At 29.6% G+C, this 17,546-nt stretch overlaps 1 long non-coding RNA gene across 1 annotated transcript in view; it reads right to left on the bottom strand.

Annotated features, from left to right (window-relative positions):
* LOC147817008 (uncharacterized) overlaps positions 1-16,977 on the bottom strand; it is a 60,179-nt gene extending 43,202 nt beyond the window's left edge. The window contains exon 1 of the long non-coding RNA XR_015429838.1: positions 16,701-16,977. This is a non-coding gene — a long non-coding RNA (uncharacterized LOC147817008). The remainder of the gene's footprint in view (positions 1-16,700) is intronic.
* Between the last annotated feature and the right edge of the window lie 569 nt (positions 16,978-17,546).

Here is a 17,546-nt window from a genome sequence, read left to right on the forward strand (position 1 = left end):
TATAATGAAGATTTCACCCTCTATTTAATATTTCCAGATGATAATTTGTAATTCTGCCGGAATGAAACCTGGTTTAAAACTTAAGCAGTTCAAAAAAATAAGATTTTTTAATGCATTAAAATTTAAGATAACTACTTTTCCATGAAAATATCCTTAGTAAACTAAGTAAATGAACAGGTATACCCTAATTACTTAAGTAATTAAAAAAAAACCAAATAAAAATAAATATGATAAAACAAAATATCATTAAAGTGCTACAAAATAAAAAATGAAACATTACTTACATTCAAATGCAAGATTTAAGTATCTTTACTCTTACATTAACACAGCTTCAGAAAAAAAAATTCTTTTTTTTTTGGGGGGGGGGGGGAATACGGAAAATCTTAAGAGATGCAAGAAAGAAGAAAGATGCAAATTAAGCTCTTCGCGGGTTTTCAATTGGCTGGAAGTCAGTGACGCCAGCAGTCGCCTGCCTCCCCCCCCCCCTGCTCTCTCCTTGTTAACAATCGCTGTTGCGGAAGAGGATTAAAATGTTCATTTTAAAATTCGAGTTTTATAAATCTCGCCAAGTCTTATTTTAAACGGATGAAATCTTTGACCCTTGAAACAAAAAAAAATATTTTTAAAACTACATTTCAACTACTGTATTATTTACAAACTATATTACAAACTATATTATACTACTATATTATTTACAAACTGTAGTTAACAACTTTTTACTCGACATGCGCTTTGTTGAAATTTTATTTTCTTTAAATAATAAGAGTTTAATTACTTTATTAAATGCTAAACTTAAAAAAAGTAATATTATGCAAAAAAGTAATATTTATTGAAGCTAATGTTTTCTAGAAACCTTTCTCACATTACACGCTACACTTTTTAAAGAACTTAAAAATTCTATGCGAAATTGATTTTACAAATAAAAAAATATATATTCTATTATTTTTTTAACAATTGTAGTTACGCATTTGAATTGTTTCTTTACTTTAAATACATAGTTTATGCTAAGTTTGTTTTAAAAGAAAGGTTTTTAATTTTAGATATTGTATCACGATCGGGGTATATTCCACCAGCTATTCAATGTCAATTGCATTTTTAATTACATTTTAAAAAACTCCTGAAAAAAAATTTTTTTCCCCGATTGCTTATTAAAAAAAATGTTTTTACAACGATTTTACGTCAAATAACTAGGGGGTTGAAAGGTTAAAGAGAGACCCTTTTAAACTTTCATAATGTAGCATTTTCTTTCAGGGGTCTGTTTAGAAGAAATTTGGGTCCGTTAACGGACCCTTCACAAAATATCTTTCCATAAAAACGGACCCTTCACAAAATATTTTAACTTAAAAACGGACCCTTCACAAAAAGATTATTCTTTTAATCGGACCCTTCACAAACTTGTTTATCTTCATTATTATTTTGTCAATCGAATAAACCCTTTCCAGGGCAGAAAACAAGAAAGATGGATGTAAACGAATTAAGTTTCGTCAGACGATTCTTCCATTATTCGTCCGAAATGAATATTCTGCGTTCAGCAGTATAGGCTAAATATCAAATGTTGCATTTCTAATTTAGAAGCAGCAATTGTTGTTTATTTTTTAAAATTTAATTTTTTTAATTATAATTTTACAGTGTTGAGCATTATCATGTATGTCTTTACAATTTAAAAACTCCTTGAAAAAGTTTTTTTTTTGCAATAACGGACCCTATTTGCACAAATTCATAAAAGCGGACCCTGATTGAAAAAATGCGAGTCATTTTTTCACAATTTCACGAAAAACGGACCTTTCACAAAATGTCTGGACAGACCCCTGTCTTTATTTAGCGTTTCTAAAATTCGAACTTTTGAAAGATCAAGTTGTAACATATGCTTCACGGAGTATGACGATTTGTTTAACAGACATTAATTTCTCCCAAATATCTTTCTGAAACTTCGGCACATTTTCAATGTCACGGAAAAACTGAGTTAATTTATAGAAGACACTGTCATGCAATAGAAAAATCAAAGTAAAGACAAAAAATTCAAAAAATGAGATTTTTATGAATTTTGCATTTTTATTTGATAAGTAAAACTAATTTATAAATTGCAAAGTATTGTTATCAGTTTTATGAATTTCGGTTTCAATTTTGTTAGCATTAGCAATAGATAGGAAATAGTTATAAAACCGATTTTATCGAAATGTATAGTGAAGAACTTACTTTTTTTTCATTGTTTGGCACAATAGGCCTGCAAACATTTTGGAAATTGAAAGCTTCATTTTTTGAAATTTATCCGACTCTACTAACTCTATTAAATACAGTAATAAGACATTTATCTACAAATGGCTAATAATATATATGTGTTAGTTTTTACCTTAAATCACTCTTAATGTCGAGTGAAAACCTTTCATATACAGGGTGTTTTGTAAAAACCACCCTTAACTTTTTCTTTCTAGAATCCTTGTCAAAAATGAACATAGAAAAGTATACACAATTCAGGGATGAAAGAGCAAATAAAAAAAAGGTCGCAACAAAAATGACATTTTGTCTCAGTAAAACTGTTGATTGTCTTACGTTGTGTGAGTAAAATTACAGCTTTTATCTCAAAGGTGATTTCCAGAATAATTTACACAGGGTTTATATTTGATAGATAAAATAAAAAATCTTATTAAATATATCAATTCAATAATTTTCAGATGTGTATTACAAAGGAAGACTAGAAATGGAATTTTAAAGGATCAAAATAAACTTAAGAGTCAAGGATTGACATGAGCTAAATACAACATAACACTCTTCTAAAATAAATAACGTCGGAAGAGTGTTTACAAATTAAACAAAAATATATTTCAATCTTTTAAATAAATGAATATGATTTCAACTGATATTTATCACAAACTATTTTTTAAAAAAAAATAGAAAAATGTGAATATAAAAATTCACCATCAATATTTAAGAGGAGTGATTGGGGGGGGGGGGCTTCACGAAGAAATACCCGAAATTTTAAAAGAAATAGACGTTTACGCAGGAGACATAGATAATCATTGAATGTCTTCTGCTAATAGACAATTGTAAACTCTAATCATAATTTTTATAAATGAGAAATTGATATATTTTAAATCTTATTTTGAGAAACTTTAATAATTAAAGCATAAATGAATTAAATTCATGAAAATATTTTAAGCAATTACAGTAGTTAAGTCGTATTATTTCAATTAAAATAATAATAATAATAATATTGTAACTGTAAATTTCATAATATTGTAATTTTATTACAATATTATAAAATTCTTAAAACTATATGATATTCTCATTTTTTCGACAAAGATTCCGACAATACTTGAGTGGTAATAATAAAAAAAAAATTCAAAATAAAAAGTAATATTTTTAAAAACCACGTTTTAGTAGTGGAGAAGAATAATTAAGAAAAATATTGAAAAACGAAAAACGTGGGGCGCATGAAATACATAACAGTAATGTTATATTAGTGTGTGTATGTGTGCTCTTGAGAATATGTTTATGTATATCAGTAATTGTAATTGTATCTGAATGTGGATGTGGAATATGTTTGTGTATATGCATATGTATGTGAATGCATATGTGGCTGTGCATGTGTATGAGTAAGAAAATGTGTAAATGTATGTGTATATGTACTGTTATGTATTTCATGCGCCCCACGTTTTTCGTTTTTCAATTTTTTTCTTAATTATTATTCTCCACTACTAAAACGTGGTTTTTAAAAATATTACTTTTTATTTTGAATTTTTTTATTTTAAACTATGATTTTTTTAATTTTTAATTTTTATTTTATATTTTTAAAAAATTATTATTTTTTAATTATTATTCTTCACTACAAAAAACGTGGTTTTTAAAAATATATATTTTTATTTAGATTATTTTTCTTAGTCAAGAGTAGTCAAGACTACTACAAGACTACTACTAAAGTAATAGAATAAGTTTTATGCTGATGACAACCAAAACAATCTGGAGATGAATGAGGAAAAACTGGATCCTACCACGTGATTTTTCAGCCAATAAAAATACTCCGACAACAAAAATCTTTTCACCCGACACGTAATAATTTGAAATAATGGAATCGACAACAAAAGACAATCTCGAAAATAATTTTTTTTTAAATTTTAATTTTATTTTACTTTGCATGTCTTTTTTCTCTTCATTTTCATGCATTGTCATCCAATTCTGAACTGTGTGCTAAATTTGAAGTTTGTAGCTAGTCGGGAAGTTAGTTTAAAATGGATTACAAAATTCCACCCGGACAGACATACACGAAGGCAAGTTTATATAAACGTGGTAAATAATGATAGCTTCAAAAAAGGATCCAAAACTCTTTTAAACTATTATATTTTAATTATCTGAATCCATGAATATTGACCAAAAATTTTACAAAGATATTTTGAATTATACGTTGGCAAAATGCCAAAATTTATTTTTAATCCATGAAAAGTCAATTATTAAGTTAAATTGCGTGAATATGAATCGTGATGTGCGGTTTTTAAGTTTTGAGTTTAAAAAACGAAATGTTCGATATTAAAATCGCGTAATTACAAATCATAATCTTTGATTTTAAAATAACCCAGGTTCGAATCAAAATTTTTCTTAAAAAATCAGGTGAATATATATATATCATGAAGCGTTATTTTAAAACGAATCATGGTGTGTAATTTTTGAATATTTGATGAAAATTACATTGTGTTATAGTTTTAAATCTCGTTAATAGGAATCGCCCTGAGTGTATTTTAAGTTTCGTAAATGCGAATCGCGACGTTTCATTTGATTGACTATCTTTCCTAAAATAATATTACAACTTTGTTAACATTCAACACTTGATTTGATATTCAACAAATATTCCTTCATAAAGTCATTTCTATGGCAAAAAACCTATCAAAGTCCTTAAATACAAAACTATTGATAAAAACAATAAATCGAAATAAAATAAATGCAGAAAAAGAATAGAAAAATGTTTTCATAAAATTCTATAATAAATGTATCAACAAAAAAGGAAATTTACTTAATAAATAGATCTCAAAAATAAGACAAACCCACGCTTTCAACAAGGAATTCATCAATATTTACTTTAAATCATATTTACTTTATGGAGGAACATCAATATTTACTTTAAATTCAGTAGAGGAAAGAGAATACTAATTTAGTTTTCTATGGTTGTTATATTGTTTCTCGGTTATTTGGAATTCGCCGTACTTAAGTCGCCAATTGAAAATTCGCCAATTAAAAAAGTTTGAACTAAATGTCACATAGAGTTTTTAAATCTAGGATCCAGAAGTGTAATAAAATAAATGGCGAAATGCTTTTTGCGGTTTTAAAAAATACCAACATAAATCTGAACTAGACACAAGGACGAAATATTTTACTACGCATTAAAATCGTATAGTTGAAAACGTAATGCGTTTTATTAAAAGGCATGATTTTAAACAGAGATCACTATTTTTGAAATCGTGTTATTTCCATTTTTAAAACTATTGCATAAAATATAACATTTACAATTTATTTAATTTTTTTTTTAATTTTTCTTTAATAGTTTTTTTAATTTATACCCTGCTTCATCAGAATTACAAAAAACTTTTACTCGTTAAAAGAGCTTTCTTTTTAATCATTTTGTTATTTAAGTGTTTGAGGGCATTATCTAAAGATGGACTAAACTGGACCGTGAACAAGAGAGAAGCCATTTAAATCAGATTTCCATATGAGGTGGACCGGGTTCGAATCCCAGAGATGACTGGTCGATACGAATTCCGCATCTGGCTTGCGCCGATCTGGCTTGCAAAATATCCTCAGTGGTAGACGGATCATCGGTTAGAGTCCCCTTACCGTCAGGCTAACCATGGCATATTTTCGTGATTTTTCTCTCTATGTAACGCAAATGAGGGTCAGTTAATTCAGTCAGTGAGGGCCATTAGTAATTTTTATACATTTGTTGGAACAAATGAGTCCCGTTAGTGGGTTAAATCAGATTCCTGATGCATCGCCAAAAATAAAAGGTAATTATATCGGCTTGCCGATATGTCCGTTAAGTCGATAATTCGCGATAATCGATTTAAATATATCTAAGAGTAGTGCTCGTTAAAATTGCCACATCATAACAAAAACAAAAGTTTTTTTTCTTCCTTTTTTTTAAAAAAAAATGGGAAAGCCAAACAGAAATAAAAATAAGAAATCGCTCTCGATTTTTTTTAAAAAAAATTTAACGCTGATAATTATACTTTTAAGTGTTTCCCATCGCCGGATTTTTAGAAAAAATGTCGAAAAAGAACACGCTTTAAAATATGCTATCAAAATAAAATAAAAAATAAACACAATTAATCAAAAAAGCATAAGAGAAATAGAAAATTTTCCTAAATTCTTAAAACAAAACTTGCAATGTAGAAAATCAGTTTTCTATTTTACCGACAATCTAATTATTTGTATAACTTTAAAAGTAGAAGTGGAGAAGAAAAAATATATCAGAAACGCTGTTAAAATGCCGCGCTATATATATATATATATATATATATATATATATATATATATATATATATATATATATATATATATATATATATAACTAACTAACTAACTCAGTGGCGCGACAGCCCATTACCAAGGCCGACTGTGCCCATCTCAGTTTTCTTGACCTTGGGCTCTGGGGTGCAGGAGCATATGTTCCGGTCAGGTGGTCGGCCGGACGCGGAACCCCCAGTGTTAGTAATAATCAAAATTATTTAATTTTAAGTAGCATTTGAATTTTTGTAATTAATTAACAACTGTACCTAAAGAAAAAATAATTAGATTAAACTACGCAGAACAGAACAAAATTTTAAGAATAACTGTATTAACGTTGGACTCTTCAGTGAATGTAATATACCAGGGGTGGCCAACATGCGGCTCACGTGCCAAATGCGGCTCTTTGAAGGATTATTTGTGGCTCTTGATAAATGTACCAGAGTTCCTTTTTCATTTTTGTGCTATTATATTTATAAAAAATTATTATCATTCCGAATGTGTTTCTAAATGTATTTTAAATTACTGAGAACAAATATGAATGCAACGTTGTTCAATTCAAGGTGAGTTTTCCATTTCTAATATATTATGACAAATAAAGAGCATCTGGAGAATTAGAATTAATAGAGAAGATCAAGCTCTACAATGAAAATATAAGTCGACGTCGATTACTGAATTTTGGAAATTTGTACCAGAATCGAAGTATCCTGAATTGAAAAAGGCCGCCTGTCAAATTATTTCAATATTCGGAACAACGTACTTATGTGAATCATTGTATTCCACTTTAAAATTCGTAAAATCCAAACACCGATCAGTATTAGCTAACCAGCATCTCAAAGAATTACTGAGAAGTGCCGCCACCAATTATTCACAAAATTTTTAAGAATTATCAAGAGAAGTAAAACAAATGTGTTTAATATTTAAATTCAATACACATATTTTGCACTTTTAATTTTTTTATATGTTTTCAATAAATAATTTAAGTAAAAAAAAATTAATACCTTTTTGCATACCTTTTAAATACGTATTTAATTGCGGCTCGCGAAAAATTTAAAATTTTGAAAAATGGTTCGACTATCAAGGAGCATCGCCACCCCTGTTATATACCATCCCTTTTATATTCTTTAATAATTCTGAAAACAGAAGCTGTGTTTACTCCCGATATAGAAGCCGCATGATCAGCCACATCAATGATTGGAACATCTAGTTTTGAATGCACTTCTGTTTTATAAATGCTCAATATTATTTCCTTCTCAGCTTTACTAATGCAAGATTTCTTCTGCCGTTTTTAGGAGGACTTAAAACCATCACTTTATTTTCCATATTGCTCATGAAACACCTGCTAAAAGACACCACGGTGAAACAAACAATCCTTTAAGACAGTGTTTCCCAAAGTGTGATACGCGCACCCCCATGGGTACGGTAGCAGTTTAGCGGGGGTACGCGAATATCTTGCAACAAACAAACATTTCAAAACGTTTATTTTAAAAAAAAGCTAGTCATGAAATTTTACGATTACGTATTTTTCTATTGCATATTTTTTGCAGAGTTAACAGTTAAAAATTAGTAGTGTCAACAGCCAGTTGTGATTTTTAACTTTTGTGCCATTTGTTTATAGTAAAATATACATTCACTTTTTTATTAATGGTACACAGCGTTACGAAAAACTTAGAAAGGGTACACAAAAGACATAAGTTTGGGACGAAATTTTTAAGAATAACAAATAAGAAAGAAAATAAATAGAATAAAAGTTTTTAAGAAATAAAAGTTTTTGCTTGACTGATAGGTGCTATTAGTCATTATTCCGGCGCCAAGCAGACAACGGTATTGCACAAAATAAATCAAGGCTTCTACCCACCTGCAGTATAACGATCCCATCTCTAAATTGTTTTCTTTCAGAATGATCCAGAAAGAAAGAATATTTTAATGAAAAAATTTAATAATAAAATTAAAAAAACAATAAGGGCGTGTTTTCTTCCACTTTCTTGTAACCCCTACACTCACACGCATTCAAAATGTTCTACCCTCGATGCAGGGTCTCATTCTAGGCGAAATACGAACTTTTTAATTGTGGATATTTTCCTAAGATAAAAAAATTGTTCCAACCAACTAGTGATACTGGAAATTAAGTACTTTTAAGGGCCCTTAATTTTCAAAATAAAAACTAAGCAGTTTTTAAGGACCGTGGAAACCTTGTCCTGTTCCATTTTCCCCTTATTTTCCTCTCTCTTGGCTACCGTGGTTTTTTAGTTTTGTTTTTCCTATTTATTTTTTTTTCACTTCTCGTTGGCATTTTTATGTTTTATTTTTCAAATCACTTTTGTTTCTTCTCATTCTTGTCTAACAAGTCTTGAAAATGGGAGCCAGTTTCTGAGCGCCCCGAACACGTGACTGTAACTTCCGATTTGTATATTTTTCCGAATGAAGTTTTTAAGCAAGTACCGTTTCAGGATTGTTAGTGCCGTTACCGTAATAGTGTTACCGTTTCAGGATTATTACTTCTTGGGTTTATTTATTTAATAAGGAGTAAGTTCGTTTTATTTCGTTTATTCTAACGTAAATGGATGATGTTTTCCATATACATGTAGGCAACAAACTTTCTCGACCTCTTAACCTGCTCTACTTCCGGTTAGAAAGCACACAGCTTCTTACTACAATTACAAATTCATTCTGCGGGGCGATATTTTCAAACAAATAATTTTGTTTTTGATAAAAAGAAATAAATTGTATAATTTCTGAGCATAAATCAGCAGTATTTCATAAGACAATAAATTACACAATTCTGGTGTGTTTGAATTGAAAATTTGTTTCAGTTACTTCGAAATGTACTGTTTAAAAAGGTGACATGGTTGCTAGATTTAGAAAGAACTCACTTTTTGGCAGTTCTGATTTGACCACTCTTTACTTGATTTTGACCACTTTTTACTTTGTAATGGAAGAAATTTACCTTCGCGGAGGACATTTTTAACGGAACTAATACGCATTTGCGCTATATGCAGGAAAAACCACGAGAAACTAAACGGTTAGCCTTACGGCAAGTGGACTCTAATCCATGATCCGTGTATTACTGAGGATATTCTTACATCCGCACTGTGATCAGTGAGGAGGATTCATATCGGTCAGCTATCGCTGGAATTCGAAGGAAGGCGATCCCCTAAGTCATCACGCCTCAAGTTAATTTATTTTATCGCCGTCGTTGAACAGACCCAAATTTTGGTTTTACTCTGTAGCCTTGTATTTTTGAACCCAATCCAGAAGACAAGGAAACTCTTGGATCAAGTATTGGGAGAAAAATTGCCTTCGTGGAGGACTTTCTGATGGAACTATCTTGCACTTGCGTTACATGGTGAGAAAAACCACGATTAGTCAGACAGCAAGGGAAATCCAGCCCGTGATCTGTCTACTACTGAGAATGTTTAACTTCGGGATTAAGGTCGGTGCAAGCGGTATGCGGAATTCGTATCGACCAGCCATCGCAGGGATTCGAAGCAGATTCACCTCTTTGGAAGGCGAATGGTCCATCCCCTGAGTCACTGCGACTCTAGTTTGTTTATTATTTTAATTTTTTTTTATAACCGTCGTTAACAGCCCACCCAATTAAGGGTTTACAGCTACTAATATTCAACTCCGTAGCCTTGTAGTTTTGAACTCAATCCAAAAGACAAGGGAACTACTTTATCAAGTATTGTGTAAAATTTTGCCTTTGTGGAGGCCTTTCTGATGGAACTAACCCGCATTTGCGTTGCATGAGGAGGAAAACCACGATTAACCTGACTGAAAGGGGACTTCAACCCATGATTCGTCTGCAACTGAGGATATTAAACGTCAGCACTATAAATATTTTTTGCCACAATATTGTTCTATCCATATGCCAATTCCAAAATTTTTTAATAAAATTTAAAGATGAAAGATAGCAAATATGATACTAACGATAAATAGATCTTAGATAAATAATGTTTATTTCTGTAATAAACAAGTGACCCAAAAACTGCAATTTTGTAATTGAAATGAATGTCTTATTTATTAATATTAAGAAATTATTTATTTCTGGTTCTTTGTAAAGTATGTAAACTAGATACATCATATTACATTAATCAGGGCCGCGCTAAATGCGATAAAATCGTAAATTTGGCGAATAAAATTGTTATATGGCAAAAGTTGGGTGCGAATAATATAAGCCTGAAATATACTACCGTAAAATAATTCTCCCCGATAAAAAAAAATCATTATAAACAAATTGTTAAGATTTGCATTCGGCGAAGACTTTGGAAAATTGGCGAATACTTTTGATATTTGACGATTTTACTGGCGAAAAATTTGAAACTATTACAGCAGGTCCAGATTAATCCAAATTGTTTTATAGAAAACATTCAGTAAAAATTGATTTTAAAAGCAAATTATTTTTCAATAAATTTTAAAAGAACCGTAGTTTTAAAAAACAATTAGCTATTTCAGCAAATACTTAGCTAACTCAAAAAGCTATTAAATTTTTAAAAAATTAAAAAACATATTTCATGATTTTTGAAAAGTAGCCCAATTAATATAGCCCGAAAATTCCCGGATAAGAAAAACGTTAATTTACTATAATCGGGGAAAAGACAAAATCTACCGACAAAAGGCGAAACTGACAAATTTATCGGATGACCACTGACCACTAGATTTATTGGTAACCACTTTTTTCTTTCCACTATTTTTTTATTTATTTATTTTTCTTTGAGTTAAAAGAACCTTAATTACGATTTTGTTTCTAAATTGTTATAAAAAAATATTTTTCTTAGTTTATGAAGTGACATTAAAATTATATGATATTATTATTAAAAAAATATATATTATATATGTTATTATAGCATCCTTTAAGGAAAAATAGTAAAAAAAAAGGAAAAGGAATATATAATAGGTGTGACTTTAGAATTGTTTTTCTCATAATCAATTTTAAGCTTCTCTATCAAAATGAAATATAATTTATGCTGGAAAATTGAGCCTTTTAATTAAACATAAAAAATATTAAGGTTAGAAGTTCTGCAACTGCTGCTCTCAGTTTTATCTCAGTTCTTCCATAGTTCATTTCTTCTTTTTTTTTTATCTTCTGCATTTGATTTGCGTTTTTCAATTTCTATTTTTTTTTGTAGCTATTTTTATCCTTTCATCATTGCAACTTTTTTTTTGTTTCCTTTTTTCAATTTTATAGTTATGCTTTTTTCTTGGGGGGGAAGGGGATTTAAATTTTGGAGGTTTTATTTACTATTTTTGTCATTCCAGATTCCCGCTTCATATGCGAACCGTCGTTTGAACAGCCCAACCCAATTTTGAGTTTTCGACTGACAATGTTCAATTTCATAGACTTGTAATTTTGAACCCAATCCAGAAGATAAGGAGTTCAAGTATTGGGAGAAAATCGCTTTCATGGCGAACTTTTTGATGGGACAAACCATTATTGCGTTACATGGAAAGGAAACACAAAAACCACCCATGGTTAGCCTGATAGCAAGGGAACTCTAACCATGGATCCGTCTACCACTGATGATATTTTACGTCAGCGATGCGGCCGGTGCGAGCTGCGTGCGGATTTTGTATCGGCAGAGATTCGAACCCGATTCACCTCGTTGAAAGACAAACGCTCTATCCCATGAGCCACCACGGTTCATACCCGTTTCATTTTTTTTAAAATTTATTTTATTTTATAATCGTCGTTGCACAGCCGACCCAATTTTCGGGTTTAAGACTACTATTGTTCAACTCCGTAGCCTTGTAATTTTGAACCCAATCCAGAACACAAGGTAACTCCTGGATCAGTACCCCCCTGGCGTATTGATTTGTTATGAGTACTTTGAGGACTTTGTGTACCCGGCAGATCTGACGTGCATCAGTCATCATTTACTACACGGGGAGCCTTCGGTCGGCGGGGATTGAACCCACGACCTCTGGGATATGGGCGCATTGCCCTACTAACCAAGCTATACTGGCCCCCTCCGGTTTCATTGTAATTTTGTACGGGTGAGCAAAAGACTGCACCTGGCTGATTTTTCAGCAATGAAACAAAATGATACATCAGCCGACTTTTTGATGAATTAACCAAATGAATTAAAGGAAAATAGTGAACGGTAATGAAATGAAAACTGACGTTAATCAAAAAATATTTGTTTATCGGAAAGAAAAATAACAAAAAACTTTTAACACTCACAAACGCCGATTTCAGTTTTCAAATGTGACTATGAATTTTTTTTTACGAGGAACGATTAGTTGATGTTCAACTAAATATTTTATATGAAAAATAAAACAAATGTTTCTTCATCTCTTCGAATTGTAGGGTTTTCACTCGACTTTCCCTTTGACTGTAAAACTCGCCAATTCAACTTAATCTCGAAAATTCTTCAGTTCATATGTTTATTTTACTTTAAAGAAAATTATAAAGATTTTATAATCAAGATTATTATAAAGATTCGATTATAAAGATTCGATAATAAAGATTATTATAATGATTCTTAAATGATGTTAAAATAATTGAATTTTGCATTAACGCTTTTATATAAATAATTTAAAATATACCTTCCTCAAATATTTCGAAGTTTACAAAAGTAAATTACATCCGAAAAAGGTTTTATGGATTAAAAAGTTCAATTGTTTTTAAATCTAACTAATTAATAAAACTACAGTTTTGTATTCTGCATGTAACGTCATTAAATTACCCTTGGGTTAAATCAAATTATAATATTTGCCGAGTAATAATTGCATTTTTAGGGTAATTATATAACAAAATCGATAACTTCTAACTTGAGAAACATTAACACAAAGATAATTTTTATAACATCGTTAAATTATTATTTTTTTTTGTTGAATCAAATCACATTTTATGATATTTGCAAAGTAATAATGAATTAAATTTTCATGTAAATAGAACTTGTAATTGTTTGCATTTTTTTGAAGAAAAAAATTCGTTCTATTTTCTTATTAGTTTTACAGTCTACTTTAAGTTGTAAACTCAAAATTGACGTCGAACGACGGCTGTAAAATAAAATATAGAATTCCAAAACATATCCTTATTAAACTTAAGTAAATATTCAGGTATACGCCTTATTACACACGTAATTAAAAACCCAAATAAAATAAATCTTTAATTGAAAAATCATTATCAAAGCCAGTAAATAAGATAAAAACGTTACAAATGAGAAAAAAAAAAAAGATTACTAACTAACTACGAATAAACTGCTAAACTATTGCTACAAAACTACGGATCTTTACTCCAATAGATTATTTTTGCAGAAACTGAAAACATTTTCAGAACACGGGACATCCAAAAGATTTAAGAGAGAAAATGCAAATTAAGTTCTTTGTAAGTTTTCGATTCGCTGAGAGTTTGTGACGCAATATAGCCGTCACTAATTAGAAAATGAGACCACCTCCTTCCCCCCTAACTACTACCTTGTTTACAATCGTAGTTGCAAAGAAGATTAAAATGTTCATTTTGAAATTCGAACTTTAATACATCTCGCAAAATCTAGCTTGAAAGGGAAGATATCTTACACCTCTAAAACAAAATTTTCTTTTAAAGTAACATTTCAACTTTTACAAAATTTACAAACTGTTGTTAAGAGCTTTCACTCAGCGCGTGTTTTGCTAAAGTTATTTTAAAATAAAAATGGAGTTTATTAAATGTTTAACTTATTTTTTTTCGTTCTATGAAATTGATTACAACTTTTAAAAACAGACGAGTGTTTTATGTGCATAAAATGTAACATTTTAGACTTATGTTTTAAAAAAATTTATGAAGAAACCTATCTAACAACACTCGCTAATTTTTTAAATGAACTTACAAGTTGTACGCACAACTTTTTTTTCCAAGTGTTAAAAAAAAAAAAAAAAAATTCTTTTTTGTTTGTCAAATGTAGTTAAGCGTAGATCGCATTTGTAGTTGTTAGTTGCTTTTCTCCTTTCTTAACATAGTTATATTAAATTTAGTTTTTTCCCCAACAGATTTCAAATCAGAATGGTTACAAAACAAAAAGTCTTGCGAGATAGATTAAATATTTTCAAAGGAAAATTTCTAATGTTAGATATTATTGTATCATCCGACTCAATTTTTGTGTATATTAATACTCAACTCCGTAGCTTTGTAATTTTGCATCCAATCCAGAAGACAAGGGAACTCCTGGATCAAGTATTAGGAAACATTTGCCTTCGTGGAGGACTTTTGATGAAACTAACCCGCATTTGCGTTACATGGAGGGGATCACCACGAGGACCTCCCATGGTTAGCCTGACTAACTCATGATCCGTCTAACCACTGAGGATATTTCACGTTAGCACTGTGGTTGGTGCAAGCCGAATACGGAATTCGTATCTACTAACCATCACTGGGATTCGAACCCAGTTCGCCTCATTGGAAGGCGAACGCTGTAATCCCTGAGCCATCGCGATCGGATAAATAGGACGATATATTATATAAATATAGAATATTTATTACATCAGGTATTATATTAGAATATTATAATAATTTGACCAAAATATTAGATTCACTGTAGTGTTTTAATAACTACATGTTTTGTAGGAGTTTATAGGCAATACTTTAATATTTAAACATATATGTTATGGGTTTTTATTCAGGAGATTTTATTTATACTTCCTATTTGTATTTATTTTCAACGCATTGCATTACAATGTTAAACCATTGATACAGGAGCGGAAATAAGTGCAAACCGGTTTCAATCATATAAAAACAAAGCTGTAGTATAGTATCATCTGATAGTTAAGATTTTACATAGAATTTTACAGTACGTCGAATAATATGGAGCGGGACTGTATGAGCAGTTAACTGTACACATTGTTTAGCTAAATAAAATTGAAAAATGATATGAAAAGAATGTACGGAGGGCAAAAAAAGTGAACATCCTGAATAACTTTTGATCCAATAATCGAATTTCCGCGTAATATTAGTCACTTATGATTTCTGATATTATTATTAAATATGCAAATTGATTCGCGCAGACGATATTCTTTGTTACGAAACCAGACACAAATAACATACTTTCTCCAAATAAACATGTGATGCGATGGATAAAATTAAAAAAGTTGAACAAAATCGGTCGAATAGTTCCTGGGAAAACTAATTTTAAAAATACGACTTTTTTTAAAAAATTAGTTTTTCAGGATCTACTCGACATCGCTAAAATTTTTGTATTTTGCCATGTAAAATTATATTCTTAAAAATGATGTAAAAGTTGTATACTTAACTCTTCAAAATAGTTTTTAATTATTATGAAATATAATAAAAAAATAATACATTGTTACTAAAATTAAATAAGTCATTCTTAGTTTATTTTTAAACGGCTACTCTCAAGATAGATTATTTCATAAATATTTTTTATAGGCTTTCTTCATGAAAACTGCTATTATAAACAACTTTGGATACAGTATAGCGAGTGAATAAAGTAAATGTGAGGAATGAAAAAAAAAAACCAATCACTGGATCAGTGAATAGGTCTATGAACAATGAGTAACCAATAAATAGCAGTGCATTTGCTTATAGGTTGTTTAAGGTATTAAATAGTATTTTTGTGATAAGTCAAATCAGTGAATGAGTTAATAAATATTAAAAAAAAATTTAACTTTTAAATTAAGCCACGGTAGTCAAAATTTTGTCATTATTATAAATTATTTTTAACGAAATTGTGACATTGAATGCAAAGTACCTTTAAATTTAGCGTGTACAATTATAAATGTGATTTAGAACATTTCATGTGCCAGAACAATGTTGAGTATAAAAATGCTATGGAATTTAAACAAATGAAATGAAACTTTATTAAATCGCCGAGTTTACAAAACGGTGTTTTAAAAACACAGCATTTAAAATTAGCAAATGCTAATTAAAAAAAACATTTTGCAATGCGGGTCAAAATGTGATGATTTTTTCTAATTTAAATGAGTTATACTGTAAGAAAATTATTCGAAAAAAAAATTATTCGATCTAATTTATCGGTCTCTGGAAACTGAGAACACTTTTACGAGTCTGATTAACATTAGAAATTATAATTATTTGTAAAAGTTGTTTTTAAATTAATAAATTAACTTTATGCAATTTTAAAAAAACAATTGAATTGCTTACAATCAAAACTATTGATATAAACATTTACGATTATTAACTTAAACAGTTATAAAATAAAATGATTAGATATATAAACAATTATAAAAATGTATGATAATTGTAACAGACTTACTTGGTACTTCACCAGCTGTGAAACTTACTTAGTACACTATCAATTTTTTTAAAAACGCAAAACAATACCAGCCAATAGAATTTTTTCAAAAAAAACCTAAATTATTTCTGAGATTTAAAACACGTATGAAATTGTTGATCATTATCATATTTTTATGAAATTATCCCGATTATAGTGAGAAATCACTTAATTATCACGTGAAATAACTGAGATTTAATATCTTTAAACTAAAAACTTTCAAAAATTACCTCTACTACTTGCGTCTCTCCCTTTGCTTAACGAGAGAGAATATTAATTTGTTCTTCTAGGGTTGCTGTAATCTAAAATCATTTCTGTCAAATTATAGTCATATCGAAGTTTTCGGAGAAAATTCGCCAATTCAAAATTCGCCAATTCAAAAAGTTTGAACTAGATGTTACATAGAATTTTTACATCTACAAATTCTTGAAATATATATTAAAATTAGTTGTGAAATGCTTTATCATTTGAAAAAATACTGACATAAATCAGAACTAGATAGAAAGATTAACAGATGATAGGTCATGATTTTTCATAATACTGTTCTTTATTTCTAAGTTTTAAAACCTTCTTATTGAATGAAATATAATCTGTTCAAATTTCTTTTGACGTTTTTTTAGTCCTAGTTCTTTTAATTTACTCCCAGCTTCATCAAAATTACAAAAACTTGTTCTCGTTAGTCGATTTTTTTTTAATTTTTTTTTATAAATTTTGATATTTTAGAGGGGGTTATATCGGCTAGACAGAGTTATATCGGTTACAGGGCGTTATATCGGCTAAACTTGAGTATGAACCCGAGAGAACTTATTTAAATAAGATTTCCATTTG

The sequence above is a fragment of the Parasteatoda tepidariorum genome, chromosome 1 (assembly GCF_982258835.1).
Source record: "Parasteatoda tepidariorum strain Cologne lab strain chromosome 1, Ptep-v5.0, whole genome shotgun sequence".
Classification (NCBI taxonomy): domain Eukaryota; kingdom Metazoa; phylum Arthropoda; class Arachnida; order Araneae; family Theridiidae; genus Parasteatoda; species Parasteatoda tepidariorum.